Raw genomic sequence first — 19957 nt, 5'->3', positions numbered from 1 at the left:
TAACAAACATCCGTCGGTTATTCCCTGATTCGCCAAAGCCTTCTAAAGCAATGATTTAAAATTTAGTACAACTGGATCAGTATTGGATAAGAAACCAACATGTATATTAAGCGTGTTCTCACTGTGTAAATATTAGATGACATTGGCCATCGTGTAGCTCAGCAAGTAAGGATGTCACAGTATTCAGTGATAAGAGGTACGAATCAATTAAAATTAAAACCTTAAAAAATTCGTGTAGTTCAGAGTTTAACGGAACTCAATTATCATAGCAAACTTAGGTTTTGTATGTGGTTGCAACAATCCGTGTATGATGGACTACTTGACCCCACCTTAATTTATATATTCTAAAAGCATGGTTCCACCTCAGTGGTTATGTGTACACTCAAAATAATCGTTACTAGGACAGTAATAATCCACATCATTTTAACATAACATAAATTCGAGCCATTTCGAAGAACGAAATGCAGCGAGTTGCTGGACATGTCTTCAGGAGATGAGCAGCCTGCCAGATATCACAAAGACATAATTTCGAATATGAATTGTAAATTCGTTAAGTACATCGTTACGAAATACTAACCGCAAAAGCGCAGAACGAATCTTCCGCATATGGTAGCGTCATTACTAGACAGTGGATGCGGGATGACATCGTTGAATGTAGGTGCACATTTACTATAAATGTTACAGTTTTTCATTCAGATCATTGGCTGAACAGGTTTTAAACGTAAACAGACGACGTCAACATGCTACTGTATCTCCGTTCATTCAGAAGGAAAAGAAAAATAACGTACTGTAGTACATACCTTGCAAGGTTCAGTCCTCGTCATCATTGATGCAATTACCAGTGTTGCAGTAAACGACGATATATTCTCGTAAGTTGTCGAAGCTGAATCGTCTTGCCTATCGCTTAAACAGTTTTTGTATCGAGAGAATTTCTGAAGAAAACCTCTAAAATAGGAATCACTCAATTTCTTTTGAGGAATATTTGTACTGAGCATCATGTTGCACGTGTCGTCAGACCCACACAAATGAAGATTATTATTATGATAATGATAATGATGATGATGTAGATGATTACTAAGATTTCATTTCAACGCATTTCCTGTGCGATATACGGTTGCAATGTTTCTCTATAGCCTGAGTTGTTCTGATTTTTATTCCAATTTTACATACATTACACACGATTCGTCTTCGTTAATACATAAAATGTCACTCTCATACTTCTTAATTGCATTTCGTATCTCTGAGCGAATTGAACGTTTTGACTTCGACATTATGAATGGATCAGCACTACACTATTCAACTCGTACTAAATACCTGAGCAGGATAACACAACTGCACACATTGCGTTGCAATGTGGACCGGGATTCCTTCGTTCTGTACGCTGCTGTACTCGCCAGGTACACAAAAGACGGAAGACGTGGCACGTGCCATATACTCCGATACGAAACAACTTCACATTTTCTTAAGTAATCCCGCATCTACTGTATAGTAATTACGTATGAATCAGTCGCCCTGATTGCGGTTATTAGTTTAACCCTGGCTGGTACTCCCCGTAGCAATGGGATCAAGACCAGCTTTCTATCTAATCTTAACTAATTCTCCACGATCGTTTCTCGTACATAATACCATCTACGCGATAGGTCTTCTAGGCTATTTGTCTGATGAAGTGACGCCCAAGGCAAAATGTGACCTCTATAGGCACAACAGAGAACCATGACATTGTGGAGAAATCCGAAAACAAAAGCGGCAGGCGAATAGTAAGAGAATAAGAGAGTTATGATTTTAAGACTAATGGACTGCTAATAAAACAAGCGAAACAAACCGGCGCAGTGGATTACATCTCTTCAAATGAAGTCGTTGTCAGTGGCGACTGACCCACGCAGCCGTAACCACTACCCAATCACTCCTATCAGTTTTAACGACCCCACCGATTGATTTCAATTGCCGCATTTTTCATATCGCCGCGGGGAGGATAGATGCGACACACGTACTGTTCACAGAGAACAGCTGACTCGCCGCTTCACCCCAGCTGTAATTTCAAACTGAAATAACCTGAACAATCGTTCTATAAATTTTCATACATAAAGGAAAATTTATGTGTAATGGATTTTTTTTATACTTGCATAGGGTTATTATATTTGCGAAAATGTTCTATACTGAACACCAACAAGTACAACTAAAATTACAGATACTGATGTGAAAAAAAGCAGATTGACAAAAATATGTAGACCAGAGATGGGCTTATCCACACCTTTTATGAAGATTGACTAACCTCTAGGCGCTCTTGACTTAACTTGTCTCGCTGAAGTCAGTGATCGACAAACTTGAATTTCAGCACTTACAGACCGATTATTTAGTCCTGACAGCTCAGAAACGCGAAAGAGGGGAAGTAATTGGAGTACTGGGGAGAGTTCCGGAGTAGAGATAAGGGCAAGCGGTCTGTAAAGGAATGAAGTACAGCTTAACTATACCGGAAACACAACGCTATTCCGCACGCTGACATCAGATCGCTCTGACTGCAGGCAACAGACTAACCTGAACATCCCTTAACGGAACTTAATAGACACGCCTGACCCAGACGCACATTGCCGGCGACTGTCAGGACTAAATGATCGTACTGTAGAAGCGAATTAAAATAAGTGATAGATCAATGGCGATCATGAGTGATATTAAACCACGTTCATGGTCTCAACTGAATCCTCTGTAAGAAAGTACATATTTATTTTCGGAGGTAGAAAGTGTAGCGCAATGTTCAGTTTGTGGCAAAATTATAACATTGTTATACATTGCCATTTAGAGTGTCATTATAAAACACACCGTATCACTCAGTATGGAAATGCCCTTCTGAATGAACGTAAAGATAAGTTTACTTTATCGGACTGTGTACTATGAATATGTTATGCATTATTATAGATCTTACTTCTAGAAAAGAGATTTATTTTTATATTTATTTCTTTTTGAAATAAGAATTTGTGTTGTCTTTATGTATGCGGACATTTAATTTGTTTAACTTGGTTATTTAACGACGCAGTATGAACTACTGGGTTACTTAGCGTTTATGGAATTTGTGATAGCGAGATGAGGCCGAGGATTCGTCATAGATTACCTGACATTCACCTTATGGTGGGAGAAAATCTAGCAAAAACTCAACCAGATAATCAGCCCAAGCGGAAATCGAACCCGCACTCGAACACAACCTCAGATCAGCAGGCAAACGCGCCTACCGCCTGAGCTACGCCAGCGACTTAAATTTTTGTTCAGATATTAAAATTAGAATAAATTATTTCAGTGGTTAAACCATTAAAGCTACTGATGAACATGCCATTTATCTGACTTCCTTTGCACTATCGAAAACAACTAGCTAATTATTAAACCCTTCCTGACGTATTATGGCACCGCATCCAGCGACAACTGGTTCCGCGTGAATATCTAGACGCCATTTCAATCTTGCAACAGTGCATGCACGTAGTGCAATGAATCTATCACGGATCTACAGGATATTTCAGGAATGCACGTGCAAATATTTTGATAGAAGATTAATCATATTAATGCGGAATACAAATTCCGATGCAACTTTTTCTTATTCATACGGTTTGTTCATTATTTATTATTAGGCTTATACTAGGAAGATTAATGCTTTTTACCTTCTGAGCTCTTCGACGGATCAATCTTTCTCATCTCTTATCTATAAATTGCTCTTCAACTATACCTCAACAAGAATTTCTTTGTTCACATCTGGTAGATATTGTCAGTCGATTATTTAACGACTCTGTTTCAACTAACTAAATAGTATCAATTGAGAGTAGCGAAATTTAGGTTTCCAAAATATTTATTGTAATGAACGAGTATCTTAAGTGATGGAAGCAAATATGGAGAGGTCAAAATTAGATTTCGTAATCGCTAAACCTAGGAGACTAAAGCGTTAGGGAAAAAAAAAAAAGAGAGAAGCGTCCTCTTACCTTCAATGAAGAAGATTAAAGCAATACAGCTTCTAGCGAACGAAATCCATCAGCTCACCTGCAAAAAATGACAGAAGTATTAGTACGATATAATGTAGCCTACATGTTTTAATAGCCATTATGTCACTAAAGGTAATAGCGCAAGTCTATATCTATTTATAAATTGCATAGACGTCTCAATATGTATGTAAGAATCGTCTGTTGCACATTAATTTATATTAATTTCAGCCAAATTAATTATGAATGTCTGTCAGGCAGGTATTCTGAGCATGTCGAAGGTACAAAATGTTACTAAAATGACATACCTACGTGTTTATGTTATTTCTTCCTTTAACTCTTAAACAACTGTGTTAAAACCTCAATTTATTTATTTATTTATTTATTTATTTATTTATTTATTTATATCATATTTTGCTGTTAATGTGTTTTAGACTGATATGGGTGGTCAGTTTTGAAGCCCATATATATGGTTGAGAATGGTGTAGTGCAGAATTACCAGACAGAATAGGGAAGAGTAGGGGATTCCGATCGCATTTTCAAAGCGGTGAATTGGGACAGAACTTGGGGTGTTGCTGGACGATTTCCTTAATTCCCCCTGTCATTTTTTGGAAACATTTGTGTGTGTTTAAATGCGACAGGCTCATGTCAGTTGATTTACTGGCATGTAAAAGAACTCCTGCGGAACAAAATTCCGGCACACCGGCGACGCTGATATAACCTCTGCAATTGCGAGCGTCGTTAAAAAGACCACAATTTTTTTTATTGTAATCTAGCTATGAAAATCGTTATGAGTCGATTTTTGGTGAGCAACTAATTTTCCAGCTATAGTTCCGTTGAAAAACTCAAATATTCAAACAAAATACCGTTTATTATAAGATATTCTTTTTTATATTTTGTGTGTAAATTGTGTGTAACATTTATATGGAAGTTGTCTTTATTAATAAATCCGTTTAATAGTTTAGGAGAAAGAACTATTTAAAACAAATTTCTTATATAAACGATCCTGAAAACAAACATATTTCCGTGAAAATATCTCAAGGTATTTCTATATACTACATTCCGTACTCCTGTGTTACGTATTACAAGAGATGGAGTATATGGCCATTTTCAACAGACAAAGTAAATCATTTTTATCTGTATATTCCACAAACGTTCGTGGCATGTGATTTTATACAGTGGAAAAAAGATGAGTATCGTGTTTTCTTCCTTTTTTCCGCAGTATTTCACTTTCCTCCAGCTCACCATTTTTCTCAATTCTCCAGAACACCAACTCATTGTTTCGGAATAACCTCTGTAGGCTAGTTGAAATAAGTTCTTGAATTATTAATCGCAATTGGCAATATTTATTTTTATTATGAAAACAATTGTGAAGTATATTACATGTTATAACGCAATTTACAGGGTTAGAAAAAGTCAAATATTTATTTTGAAAAGGGGAGGAGCCAGTATATGCAAACAAAGCAGACAGTATGACAATGCTGATGAGTCTGTGCAACTATTGTTTTTCATTCACCCTATGGAATCAATTCAGCTTTAACAATTCAATGCCACTAATTTATTAAATTCCAATTAAATTTCTATTATCGCAATTGTACACTCTATCGGGATTTTTAACTATGATTGATGACCCAGTCTGTGTGTGCAGTTGCATTTTACGTTGTATTTTGTAGGCTAATTAATAGATTTCAAATGTCATATTCTTTAATGAAACTAAACAAAGCTTCCAATAATTATGAACTTTACATTTTTCTGGTATCGATTATCAATTAGTATCAATGAATCAAATATTCAATAGATGTTCAAAAGACTGTCGAGGTAATTCAAAAGGATAAAAAAAACTGCCCTACTACCGGTACTACATAACAAGCTGATAAATAGAACCTGAATTAATATGATACGAAATATGGTTTGTTTATAATATTCTGCAGCACAACCAAAACATAAATTCTTCGGTAATAAAAGTACGCCTTGGTAGGTGATTTGTTGTGCACTGAACCTAAGTAATCTAATTTGTATACTGAAATAATATTTTAATGGTGTTCATAGGATACAACCGATTAATATGCTATATGCTATAATATATATATATATATATAATTTGAACTGGTAATGGAAATTACGGGAAAACGTCTGAATGGGTTTTAATAAATGACCCCTCATTTTGAAGCTTGGAACCCAATTTTTTTCGGAAAAATAGTAGTTTTCAGTGAAATGTCAATTTTCCTACATCATTTTTCTTTTTTCCAAAATCCATCTTTCGTCATTAATTGCATTCACGGCAGACTTGATGTTCGCTTCCTTAAGCGAAGCGAGCATCAAGTCGGCCGTGTTGCATTTCAGAATAAAACAAAACACATACTACAATAAACAATAGGCTATTACACGAAGGCCATGACCTACAGGATTGCTGACATAGAGTTCAGACGGCTCAGATTCTTTCCCATCATAATGCCAATATGTCGATCTTCATTGGTGCAATTTTCTGATAACGCATAAAAAATAATTTACAGGTCTGATTCTCTGGTCTGTAGTTTTCCGAATACATTAAGTACGAGGAAAATTCGTACCGGCACCGGGAATCGAACCCAGGACTTCTCAGCTGTGCGCGCTGAGTGCTCTCTAACCAACAGAGATATGCCGGGACCCGATTCACGACGCCGGCCGAACTCCTCTCGTAGTATCGTGTTATGGCCTTACTGGTGCCGGTACGAATTTTTCTCGTACTTAATGGTATAAAAAACAAACTGACTAGTCATACTAGTCGAGCAAAATATAATGAGGTGGGCGAGACCTCATTCATATTTGATACATTTCCGAATACAGCTGTGTATTGGATATTAAGAACTACAAAACGTAAGAATGTTTGATGACATTATTACCATTAAAAATGAAATATAATTATAGTTAATGCAACACATAATGCTATACTGATATATGAAAGTGAAACCTTTTGGGGCTTTATGTAAGTAGACGCAGAGAAAGAATATTTTATATTAGATCTTCATTTCTATAATTTACTGAGTAGCGGCTATAGGCCTATATAAACTTATGTTACTAAAAATTATAAAACTTACGTAAGGTAACAATATTGTTATTAAAATGAAATACTTTTACAATTATTAATCAAGTGGTGTGGGTCCTTTTCATGTATGTAATGACAGTGTGATATAGATATTTATATGTCTGATTCTCTAACTTACCTTTGTAGTAATTGAGTGATGCTTTATATTTTAGCTGCGTCTTTAAACTACATCAAAATTAATTTCATATTTCTTTGGTTTAATTGATTAGATTTGTGATCGCTGCCAAGCATATTTTGTTGTAGGGAAAATAGCATGCCATTTCACTTCTTGCTACCGTGATGAGTAAGTTTATTTCCCGCAACCAGCAACAAATGAAACACTGAAGCTGCTAACGATTTACGATGGACAATTTTATTTAGGGCGCATATAAGATTCTACAACTCTGACACATCATTCGGCTCATTTTCCACATCTCAGCAATAAATTCCTCACAACAGCCTATATTACAGAAAATATACGAAATAATATTCATTGTTACACAAATTAATCCAGCAGTATTTGATAGATCAGTATTGTCTGGAAGAAGCGCAAAAAATTACAATTCATAAGAAAAGACCGAAAAGTATTACTTATTGATAAAATAAGAGGCCTACAAGATTTTGTAGTCTCTTGATCACCTCAGCAAGATCTCTTAGTGGGAAAAAGTGATTCTGCCCTCTACATTTCAGGATAGTTCACGAAACTTGCAGCAGCTGTACCAAGATGCTAAGTCTTTTGTTCAAAGCATGATAATCTTTACATTTTCTTAACTTTCACATACAATCCGCAATGACCCGAAATAGCTACTGCATTACTCCCAATGAAAAACCCACTGATCATCCTGACATTGTTACTAGCGATTTCGCATTGAAACTCAAGAACTGAAGACGGTTAGGTTCAAGGAAAAGTATTTGGCAAAAAAAAAAAAAACATTCAGAGGGAGTATGTATCACTATTATGGAAGCAAATAACTATCAAAATGTCTGGTATTCTTCATTGAAAATAAATCTGAACAATTTTTATTTGAACTTTTTATGGACTTAGTTTGCAGCAATTGCTACACAAGCCACTAGTTTTAATAGAATAGAAAAAAAAATTGGTAGGAAATTTAAAATTTTCACAATACTATAACAGGGTATTACAAAACATATAAAATATGGACATTGCGATAGTTGTTTTTTTTTACAGTCCGACACGGTTTAATAAACTAGTGTAAGAAATGAAGTTTTGCCAATTTAAGGGTTAATTAGGTAGCTTCTCCAGTTCAATTCGTTACAGCAAATACCTTACTATAATAATACCGGGCAGCTAGCAGTTCTGCGCGCGAACGACGCTCGTGCTGCTACCTAGGTCGCCGGTGTGGAGATACTCGCGAAACAAGCTGTAATCAACTGCAATGTATATTGTTGCTGGGCTAGTTAATAATTTTATTAATTAATGCTGTGTTAAAATGTTAGGTTGTATATGTGCTGTTTATAACTGGTACAATTACAGCATTACAAATTGCTCCAAATCGTACTTTCGATTTCCGAGAGTTCATAAAACGTGAATCAACAAAATTCTTTATTAGGCCTAATGCCTTTGTCTCTGTGTTGATAGAACAATAAAAAATAGCTTTTTTATTTAGGCCTAATAAATGAATAGAAGTTAAAATATATTGGAAATTTTAAGGTTTTATCAAATTAAGTTTTATTGTTGTCCACATGCCTTTACTAATTATTACAAGCATCAGATGACTACCATTTTTATCTTTGTAGTTGTCAGCAATGGGTATATAAAGCATTATTGTAAATTCATTCTTAATGTCAGAATTAATTTTGTTTCACTAAAGTAAAGAAAAAATACACGACTTTTAATTACGGAAAATAATATGAAGCATGCAATCTCTCTCATAATATGCAGTTTTGAAAAAAAATAATGTTACATTAAATACTCTTCAACATTTCTTAAGTGTCTCGTATATTATTCCACATTGGTACATATGTTTTAAAAAATAGTCCGATTTCCGCTATGTTAATATTTGTATTTGTGGACGTAATTCCACACCACTCCGCTAGATGTCAAGTCCGCGATATTTCGCACTCACGTCAATGTTGTTAGTATACAGCTGTACGGTATTATTATAGTAAGGTATTTGGTTACAGCACAAAGTCCAATAATATGCAGAAAGTCCACTAAAAAAATGTCCACAACTAAAACTTCCAATCAAATAAGAATAATAGTCAAAATGTCCAATATAAACAAATGTCCACAAATCAAAATATCCAATATACAGAAATATCCACAAGTAGAAATGTCCAATATACAGTTGGTTAAGTACAGAAAAGATTATTCAACATTATGTTTGGAGAGCCTAATTTCGTCAAATACCATCTCGCTATTATCAATTCCATCGACGCTATGTAGCCCAGTAGTTCATACAGCATCGTTAAATAACCAAGTAAAAAACAACTTTAGATTTCAAAAAATGGTTTATCACGTCAGTAGGCCTGTTTGGAAATTTATAGAAAACAAAGTACAAGAACAGAATGAGACAAAGGATACCATAACTTAATCTAAATGCGCTATGATTACATAAACGTAAGGCACCCCCTAAACAGGAGATATAGTACAAATCAACGGCGAATTGAAGGCAGTGTATACCGATACAATCAATATAAGGACAACAGTAATGTGAAACGATACTTATTTGCGGGCACTTTCATATCATATGAAGTTGCATGCTGATCCCTGTGCAGAAGAAATTTGGAAAATAGAATTATTATCAGTACAGAATATTGTAACTTTAGCTTACATTTTATTGTTAGATAATTTATTTAAATTTTATAAATATTACTGTTTTATTTTATTCCATTTTTTACTTATATTATATTATATTATATTATATTATATTATATTATATTATATTATATTATATATCATATTTTATGCTCGACTATGCCGAAATGTACTAATTATACACCTGGTAGCAGTCTTTAATGCATGTCATTAAAGTACACCTATTCATTAAAGTTCAGGTTTTCGATTATTCTCGGATATGCAATCGAAAGACGAGGGAAACGTCACGGAGGCTGGAAATCCAATACTGTCGCAGAAGATTATGTTCTGTTACTATAATAATTAGCGTTAATTGTATATAATATTCAAATAAATTCAATTTGTCATCTCGTTTTTCAATTCTAAATAAATTTCCAGGTTATACATTCTCTGCATTACATCAAGGTGAATGACATTATTGTTCCTCGGAAAAAATCAATACTTTCGTGTCTGCGCACATCTCACAATTCAAGAGCTATGAACAAGGTCACTTCCGATCTTCTGTCAGATACAAATAAAATGTATACTTCTGAATAATTTAAAGTTATAAATATGGTCGAGCATAAAAAGTCGTATGAAACTTGCCTATAATGGTAATTAAGACGCTCGTATGAAAATTATGAAACTCGCTTGCGCTCGTTTCATAAACAAACATACTTGAGTCTTAATTACTATCATTATAGGCTCGTTGCATAATGTACTAATATTTATAAATATTGTTCTGGATATTCATAATATCTTAGGCCTACATGTAGGCCTAATAACTGCGGACATTTGATAATGGCCATTTAATGACCGTGGACATTTTTTATATTGAACATTTAATGAGAGTGGACATTTAAGATAATGGTCATTTATTCAATGTGGACATTTGAAACTGGACATTTGATGATGTAGACATATTTGATAGTGGACATTAATGAAGATGAACGTCATTGCAATGAACATTTCGCAATGGACTAATTGCCTGCAAAGTAACTATTTTTTTTACAGTATTGGGTATTGCAAACATGACTTGTGGTACGATTTTTTTGACTCTACAGAATTATTTCTGCAACAAACTCCGGGGATCGATAGATCTCGCAATGAGAATCATTTTTCGTAAAACAACTCATGTTGTCCGATGCCTCGTGTAAGAGCTACGCGACATCGAAAATAAGACAGGTTTTAGTGACCTTTACAGTTAATTATGAAATGAATTATTCATTTATATCTTCAAATATCCTTGCGGGTCGACCTGGTTGGCGAGTTGGTATAGCGCTGGCCTTCTATGCCCAAGGTTGCGGGTTCGATCCCGGGCCAGGTCGATGGCATTTAAGTGTGCTTAAATGCGACAGGCTCATGTCAGTAGATTTACTGGCATGTAAAAGAACTCCTGCGGGACAAAATTCCGGCACATCCGGCGACGCTGATATAACCTCTGCAGTTGCGAGCGTCGTTAAATAAAACATAACATTTTAACATATCCTTGCGGACAGTGTCCTGTCATTCTGCTACCCCGTTTGAATGAAGCGCTCTTCGGAACACGCTTCCGCTGCTCATGGAGGACTTAAACTTCACGATGTGAGAGGACATGTGATGCAACATAATGCCGCACTTCAACCTGGTTGTACGAGCACACCTTAACAACATCTACGCGGAACAATGGATAGGGAGAGCCGAACCTGTTGCGTGACCAGCTTAATCACCAGACTTCATGCCCTTAATTTTTTTTTTTTTTGGACATGTGGAGTAATACACCACTCGAACTGACACCAGAGAGGAACCGAGAATCGGTCGCTGGCCTTCTGTGCCCGAGGTTGCGGGTTCGATCCCGACCCTGGTCGATGGCATTTAAGTGTGCTTAAGTGCGACAAGCTCATGTCAGTAAATTTGCTGACAAATTTGCGAGATAAAATTCCGGTACACTGGCGACGCTGATATAACCTCGGCAGTTACGAACGTCTTTAAATAAACCATTTTTTTAAGGAACCCACTATGCGAGTATTAGCTGTTTTTATCAAATTCGACACAGGCCGATACAACTGCTACGACGGTGTACAGCAAACATACCTGAAAAATAATTCATTTAATAATTGTTAATGTCACTAAAACATGTCTTTGCTTCGATGTCGCTTATTTACTAAACTAGGCATAGGAGAACATGGGTTGTTTTACGAAAAATGATCCTCATTGTGAGATCTGTCGATTCCCTGAGTTTGTTGCAGAGGTCCTGAACCACCCTGTATATTACGGGAAAGGAGACTGAGAAAGTCAGCTGTTCGATGCATTACCAAGAGCTAATCTCCGGTGACAATGGATTAAGAAGACAAGACTCGCTTCATCTTGTCTTTCCCGGTGCTTTTTCTGGATTCGATTTGTACCTTCGAAATATTGTGTCTACAGCATGGCGAAACCCCAAAAATCTGTTACTACCAACAATACCGTAAACGTTTCAACCAGATAATCAGCCTAAGCGAGAATCGAACCCGTGTCCGAGCGAAATTCCTGATCGGCAGGCAAGTGCCTTAGCCGACAGAACTACGCCGGTGGCTTAGAATAAATTGAAAATAGACTAAATTTCTTCTAAAACAGCGGATTATACCTTGTGGAGCTATTCAAGAGTTTGAGGTTACACGAATATTTGAGAAAAAGGCAGGTGTAAAGAAATCTAGTAAACTATACGAGTTTTTAGACTTTCACTGTGACTGTTATCAGAATTAGGCTTTTGGTAATCCACCTTGTTGTGGAATTTGACATTTCCAACGTTTCGGAATTAGGCCTCCATACAAGTGTCATCAGGGTAAGACCTATCCTGGTCTTGCCTTGTGCCATGATGATGGAACCTGTATGTACAGGGACATCATTTTATTTTTACTAACATTTCTAATATTAACCTGGCTATACCTTTGGATTAACGGTTGAGAACCGGAAACACCGTTTGCTACCCCTTTCCACGATTGGAGTTCGATGATACTGGCGTAAAATACAAACAAATCACTTCACTAGGTATACAGTAGGAGGGAAGAAAAGTAGTTCATCCATTTACGTAAAGTGGAAATATCGAGATTTTTATTTTGATAATTTTCATTAGGTTTTTCTTTAATCAAAGTACAGTATACTGCATTAACAATAAGTAATTTTACTCACGAACTTGAGCTATCCATTCGGACGTATTCATTATGTAGTGTATATTATACTGTCTACAGCACATTAGCGTACAATATAGAGAATGAAGTTAAATTGAAAAATAACCTTAATATGGATATTTAAACACAATTTTTAAAACGGTGGCCGTTCATTTTGATGCAGGCTTCAGTTCTTCTTTTTGCATATTATCTCACTATAGACTGTTGTACCTAATTCCATTTACCAGTTTCGTCCTTCTTACTAGTAACTCATACTGAAATAATTCTGTACTTACTCTGTAAAAGAGTAGGCCTACTTTACTTCTTCACTTCTACCGGATCCGAAAAGATAAAATTACTCAGACACGCTATCTACTGTCCGTCCAAGTGGTTTTATTGCTGCGTAGTAAAAAGGAGGGAGATCACGTGACAGTTAATTAATTAACGAGGCCCTTTTATTTAAGTTATTTCAAACAGTTGTATAATATTACGTAGACGTCTAATTCCTAACAGAAATTAATGTTTTCAGAAAAGAGCTAAGACAATCCAGCCACTAGACTTTACAGAGGGGTGAGCAGAAGCGGGTGGAGGAAACCGGGATACGACATAGGCAAACGGACGACAGTACTTGTGCGAGAATATGATTCAATATTGAAAGCTATTTCGTCACTGGAAAATGCGAACATGTTTCTGGAACGTACTATACTCACTAACTCAGTACTGTTTGTGTTTACTATGACAGTAAGACGATTTTGACTGTATACGCTTGGTTCTGTGTGGAGAACGGTTGGAAGTTTACTAGTAGAGGGGATGGGAGTGAAATACATTCAAAAACTCAGGTACAATAAAAATTGAAGTAAAAATAAAATGATATCCCAGTAGTTTCGGAACCTTATAAATGTCAAATTCCAAGACACGATGGATTATCCAAAAGCCTAATTCTGATCTAGTAAAGTAATGCGGAAAGACTTCCTCGTCCTAAAATGTTACAACAGAAATGAGTACGGTACTGGCGGACAACATTTAACACAAAATGGGTGGAGCTCTGAACACTGCGGTACCTCTGAAAGACTGTAGAACAAATACTTAAATATGACGAAGAGATAAACAGAGCTGGTAATTTAGATTAAACAGAAAATCTCTTGACTTAGTTATGTGTATCAAAGGGCCATTGTTTTATTTTATACTCTTATCTGTTGCACACACAACCTAATAGATTACTAGACAACACAGGTGATATGGCAACTAACCCCCAATGGGATAGTAACGGAGTGCAGTGTAGCCTAATGAGGTAATTTTCAAGGGGGACGGCGTCATCATGCGCTTCAACGCTGATTCAGTGCTCGGATTTAGTTCGGAACATTAACTTTAGAATAGCGTCATTTTGCTCTTACGAACATGACAAGTGTGTAGGTGTACAGTCCAGGAAAGCGAGGATATCAGCCAAGTGTCAACTATCATCTATTTATATACTAAGCACGTACACGTGTCTCCGCTCTTACAGGAGCGACGTTGACAACTGATCTGTTAGTTTAACAAAACCGTCGTTCGACATCGTTTAGCATATTATTGTCAACCGCAAAATAATTCATGAAGCAGAAACGAAACTACCCCATTAGAGACCTCGAAAGGTCCCAGGTTTGGCGGGATAAACGGCACTCAGTAGCAGTAGGGAAGTCAGTCCTACATGATTGTCGCTCCCCTTTTTTCACCAAGGAAACACTCACATACATAACCTCACAGGGAACTGAATTCGCGACCTTCCGCCTGTATCTTGCAGCTATGAAACATTACTATATATTATTATTATTATTATTATTATTATTATTATTATTATTATTATTATTATTATTATTATTATTATTGAAATATCTTAACAAAATAAGATCTACTCTTTACATTTTTCCGACGAATAAATAGAGCAATAAACTATTGCTAGGTCCCGGGAAAAGTATTGCTATCAGCTTAGTATGCAACATAACATTCCTGCTTTGAGAGGGATGGGGTAAATAACGATAGACAGCGTGACGCTGACAGTAGTACAGTTTGGTTCATGAGAAATGAAGTAATACATGAAAGTCTCATTATTTGTGATTCCAGTGATTAGCTATGAAAATTACATAGCGGACTTCTAATTTATTCTCATTAAGAGACCTAAATATTTCATTGTGCTTGACATACTGGTAATATTATTTACGTATTAATGCGTTGCAATGGACTATGACATGCATGTGCAAGACATGTAACGTGTATCATATTCGGATAACGTATTTCAAGAAACTTAGCAGATTTCTTCATATAGTTTGCAGCATCTGTAACATATAGTAACACATTTTCGAATTGCACACATGATGGCCTTAGCAACTCCATAGCACTATCAAAAAGTTCATATATGGTGGAATAATTAACCCTCTCTAACACTTCACTCATTAAGAGATAGGGTCTACAGCAACATTCCGCACTAAGGGCACCCACAACCACATTTGCAACATGACGTCCAACGAAGTCCATGCTTTCATCTATAGAAGGAAACCCATTTTGTAATTTACACTTCACTTCACGCAGACATTTCTCATATGCATATTGCAGATACTTCCGCAGTGTTACTTCTTTAGGAATTTGTCTTCCAGTGTACTTTTCTGAAAAGCCACGGAGTTTCGCGTTTTCTAATTGGTTTAACGGAATATTTGAAGCAATAAACGCGTCACACATATCTTCGTAAATGTTAGTTCAAGTAGTTGTGAAGGAGATTCCTGCTGTACCTTGCTTAAATTCTGTTGTCTGTTACATGCGAGTTTATGCTTATTGCTATTTATATGCTTCTTAACTTTGCATGCCATGTCGGCTGCCAATTTCACGTGACACAATTCACAAAACAGTTCATTATCATGGATGGAAAGCACATTTTCTCCATATTGACGAACATATTTCCTTAGTGCTTATATCTTGCGTACTTTTGGTCTCGGCATTCTGAAGACCCGTGTCAATTGCTTTTGACTGCCTTGTACTAAGCTGCGGCGGCACAGTGATGCGTGCAAGACTCCTCGATTCATAAACATTAGCTATACTACATCGCGCGTTTTCCTGTAAGCAATACTCTCTCCGGGATCTGATTATTGCACAGCATCGTGAAGACTTAGAATAATTACATAACCAAAAAATTTGCTGAAGAATATCGTAAATGGGGCTTGTATATCTTTTTCTCTGAAACCAAATATTTTTGATTTTGTTGTTTAGTCAACTGTCCTATTTGTGATTTTGTTGTTTAGTCAACTGTCCGAAGACAGGTTTGAATCTATTAAGTAACCCAATAAGGTATCACTCATGAGGCAACTAGGCCAGAAGATAATGGGAGATGGCCAATTCCTTTCCCCCTCGCCGCGTCGGGCCGAGCCTAAGAATTTCGGCCCGTGCAGACCTCTAGTTTACAACAGGAAATGTGACTGGATCGAAATGAATGGAAAAGGAGGAATGAATGCTGACAGACGTTATAAACCGAAAGCAATTATTAAATTAAGTTTAAATTATACAGGTTGTTAAAAAAAAGTATCCAATATTTTAGGAGGTGATAGTATGCATCAAAACAAGAAAAAAATGTCTAATAAAGATGGGTCCTACGACACATACTTTCTGAGATCTAAACACTTGTTCATAGGAGATGCTCAATGTGACGTCCCTTTATGGCAATGTATTTTTCTGCCCTACAATACAGCAGGCTACCAAATAATCATACCGTAGTTGACACCCCTGGCATGGAATACTGTAACGTTGCAAGGAATACTGAAAAGAAAAGTTTGGTTGCGGATATGAGCGGGGTTCAGCAGAGATGGTGTTGTGAATTTTCATAATCAGCATGTGTGGGCTGATGAAAATTCCCATGCACTTGAAGAAAGAAAACGTCAGCACCGATTCTCAATCAACATATGGGCAGGCGTTCTTGGCAATAGATTAAGGGCCATACGTGCTACCACAGAGATTAACTGGGGCTCGTTATCACAATTTTCTAATTAATGTATTGCCTACCTTGCTGGAGTATGTGCCATGTCAGCAAAGACTACAGATGTGGTTCATGCATAATAGCACACCAGCACATTTTTTCCACAATGAGCGTGAACACCTGACGCTGACATTTCAGGACCGCAGGATTGACTGGGGAACCCCACACCTTCAATGCGTGATTCCTTACGCCGAAGGGCAGAGGAATGCATTGCCATGAATGGACGTCACATTGAGCACCTCCTATGAACAAGTGTTCAGATTTCAGAAAGTATGTGTTTGTAGGGCCGATGTTTATTAGACATTTATTTCTTATTTTGATGCATACTACCACCTCCTAAAATATTGAATACATTTTTCTTAACACCCTGTATATACCTGAGATTAATCATAGCATTTCGGTACCTCTCTATGCCCTGTACATCTAAGAAGTGCGTATGTGGACACCTCCGTGCGGTATTAATACATGAGGCTATCAAATGCAAAACTCGCCTTATCCAGTTAAAGTGATTTGTCAGAAAACAGGAAAAACCTCTGAAAGACGAACCGTAAAGATTTTGAAATGTATTTTAATGCTATCATTTGCTTACAAGGCCCTAAATATAACATGCATCATGTGAAAAATCAGACACCAATATTACGAAAGTGAAACACAATCTAATTTTGGATAAGGCGAGTTTTGCATTGTACAGTTGTGGATAAGACAAGTTTTGGTCCTTACAACATATGCTTTTATAAAAAATAGCTTTAATTTTCTTATTTACTATTCACTATCTTTGCTTCATAACATAAATGAATAATTTCTTATTATTTAGTGAAAATTCACGTACTATTCTTTATACAGAATGCCTCATTTACTTTGTGCGCCTATTATAACTTTTTTTTATAGGTATTGAAATTTATGTTTTTGAGAGTTATGTTAGAACGAGGGGCTAATATGAGTGTAGATATTTGGTGCATGTGACTACATTATGGTACAAGATACACGTGACCTCATCAATTTTTCAAATAGAACTGCATAATTTAATCATGTTACATTGATTACACACATTAAGATGAGTTCAAAAATGTATCACAATGTCACCATTCCAATCAATAACAACAGCAAAATGCAAAATGAATGCCATCAGAATGTGCCGTTTGTTGTGGTACCCCATTCATCTTGTGCATTGATTTACACAAAACGAAAGACGACTGACGTCCGTACACGTCATGTGTTGTGCGTTTGCTGTCTTAACATGTAAACAAACCACAACTGTTGACGCCACAATCCACGTGCAGTGGCCTGCACGTTCTCCGAAGCTATCGCCATTTCACTTCTTCCTGTGAGGAACTGTAAAGGACAGTATGTACCAGGACTTTCTGACAACACCAGACGACATGCAGCAACGCATTCGACAGGCTTGTGTGTCCATTCAGCTAGCAACATGCCGGGCAGTCCTACGGTCTTTCGGGGAACGCCTTCGAATGTGCATTAATGTGAATGGTCACCATTTGGAACATCTTCTGTGACACTCAAAACATAACATTATCACATTGGAAGTACGTTTTTGTTTCATTTTGTTGTTATTGATTGGGAAGGTGACATCGTGATACATTTTTGAACTCTTCTTAATGTGTGTAATCAATGTAAAATGATTAAAGTAATGTAGTGCTTTTTTAAAAATTGATGACGTCACGTGTATCTTATACCATAATGTAGTTACATACACCAAATCGTCGACCTGGTTGGCAAGTTGGTATAGCGCTGGCCTTCTATGCCCAAGGTTGCGGGTTCGATCCCGGGCCAGGTCGATGGCATTTAAGTGTGCTTAAATGCGACAGGCTCATGTCAGTAGATTTACTGGCATGTAAAAGAACTCTGCGGGACAAAATTCCGGCACATCCGGCGACGCTGATATAACCTCTGCAGTTGCGAGCGTCGTTAAATAAAACATAACATTTTACACCAGATCTCCACACTCATGTTAGCCCCTCGTTCTAACATAACGCTAAAAAACAAAAGTCCCAATACCTATCCAAAAAAAAAGTTATAATAGGGGTACAAGATAAATGGGACACTCTGTATGTTAACACTTTCACAGTATAAAAAGATAAATGAAAACTCTCTATTTTCATATATGTAGTTTTTTTTTTCAATATTTCGTTTCAAATTCTGAGTTGTTCTCCTTCAACGATCATGAAACTACTGCAAAACACACCCTCCTCTTCATTGCGATCTGCTGTAGTATTCTGAGAAATTACATTTTTGTAATTGACAAGATTTTCATTCTCCTCCCAATTCTCACCAAAATGTTTCTTTAATAAATTAACTACATCTTTCAATTTTTCTTCCTTTTTTTGCAATACCTATATTCAGATTCCTTGCAGAAAGCATTTCTAAGTTTTTTCCACTTTTTAAAATGGTCTTGCCCACACACAGATCTGACCGATAATTCTCTCTTACTGTTGTTCTTATGTGACACTCTGTCTCCACCTCTAAGCTCTTTCGGTGCAGGGTTGCCAAAATAATATAATCGAGCATAGAAATTTGTGTTTTCCTTAACGTTGGATAAGACGAGTTTTGCTCCTCATATTTCTTAATGGTAGTACAGCAAACATTGGATAAGAAGAGTTTTGCTCTAAATTGTTAGATGGATCAGACTTGGTTTTTCACGAACCACTGTTATGGATATGGATAGTTTTGCATTTGATAGTAGTTTTCTGAGCTCTATGGAAGAGGAATTAGACAAGATTTGCACAAACCTACTATCTCAGTAGATAGAGAGCTGCAAGAAGTACAACATCCCATATGTAACTCGCTTTTTTTAAATTTTGGATAAGGCGAGATTTGCACTTGATAGCCTCACATGTATGTACGTATGTCTGGAAAAATAAGAAAAAAGGCACTTGGGTGATCTAGGGGTTAGAGAGAGACGGATTCGTGTGCGAAGCTGTTCACTGGTGTGGATTGAAATCCTATTTTGGCAGATAGCTTGCTTTGTTTTTTTTACAAGGTTTTCATCGACTATAAGAC

At 36.5% G+C, this 19957-nt stretch overlaps 1 long non-coding RNA gene across 1 annotated transcript in view; it reads right to left on the bottom strand.

The window, feature by feature from the left end:
* Window positions 1-3959: 3959 nt before the first annotated feature.
* The window catches only part of LOC138702703 (uncharacterized), a 279688-nt gene continuing 263690 nt past the window's right edge, over window positions 3960-19957 (bottom strand). Inside the window, exon 3 of the long non-coding RNA XR_011332866.1 lies at window positions 3960-4017. This is a non-coding gene — a long non-coding RNA (uncharacterized lncRNA). The remainder of the gene's footprint in view (window positions 4018-19957) is intronic.

Source organism: Periplaneta americana, chromosome 7, assembly GCF_040183065.1.
Source record: "Periplaneta americana isolate PAMFEO1 chromosome 7, P.americana_PAMFEO1_priV1, whole genome shotgun sequence".
Lineage (NCBI taxonomy): Eukaryota > Metazoa > Arthropoda > Insecta > Blattodea > Blattidae > Periplaneta > Periplaneta americana.
This window is presented reverse-complemented; position numbering and strand designations above follow the sequence as displayed.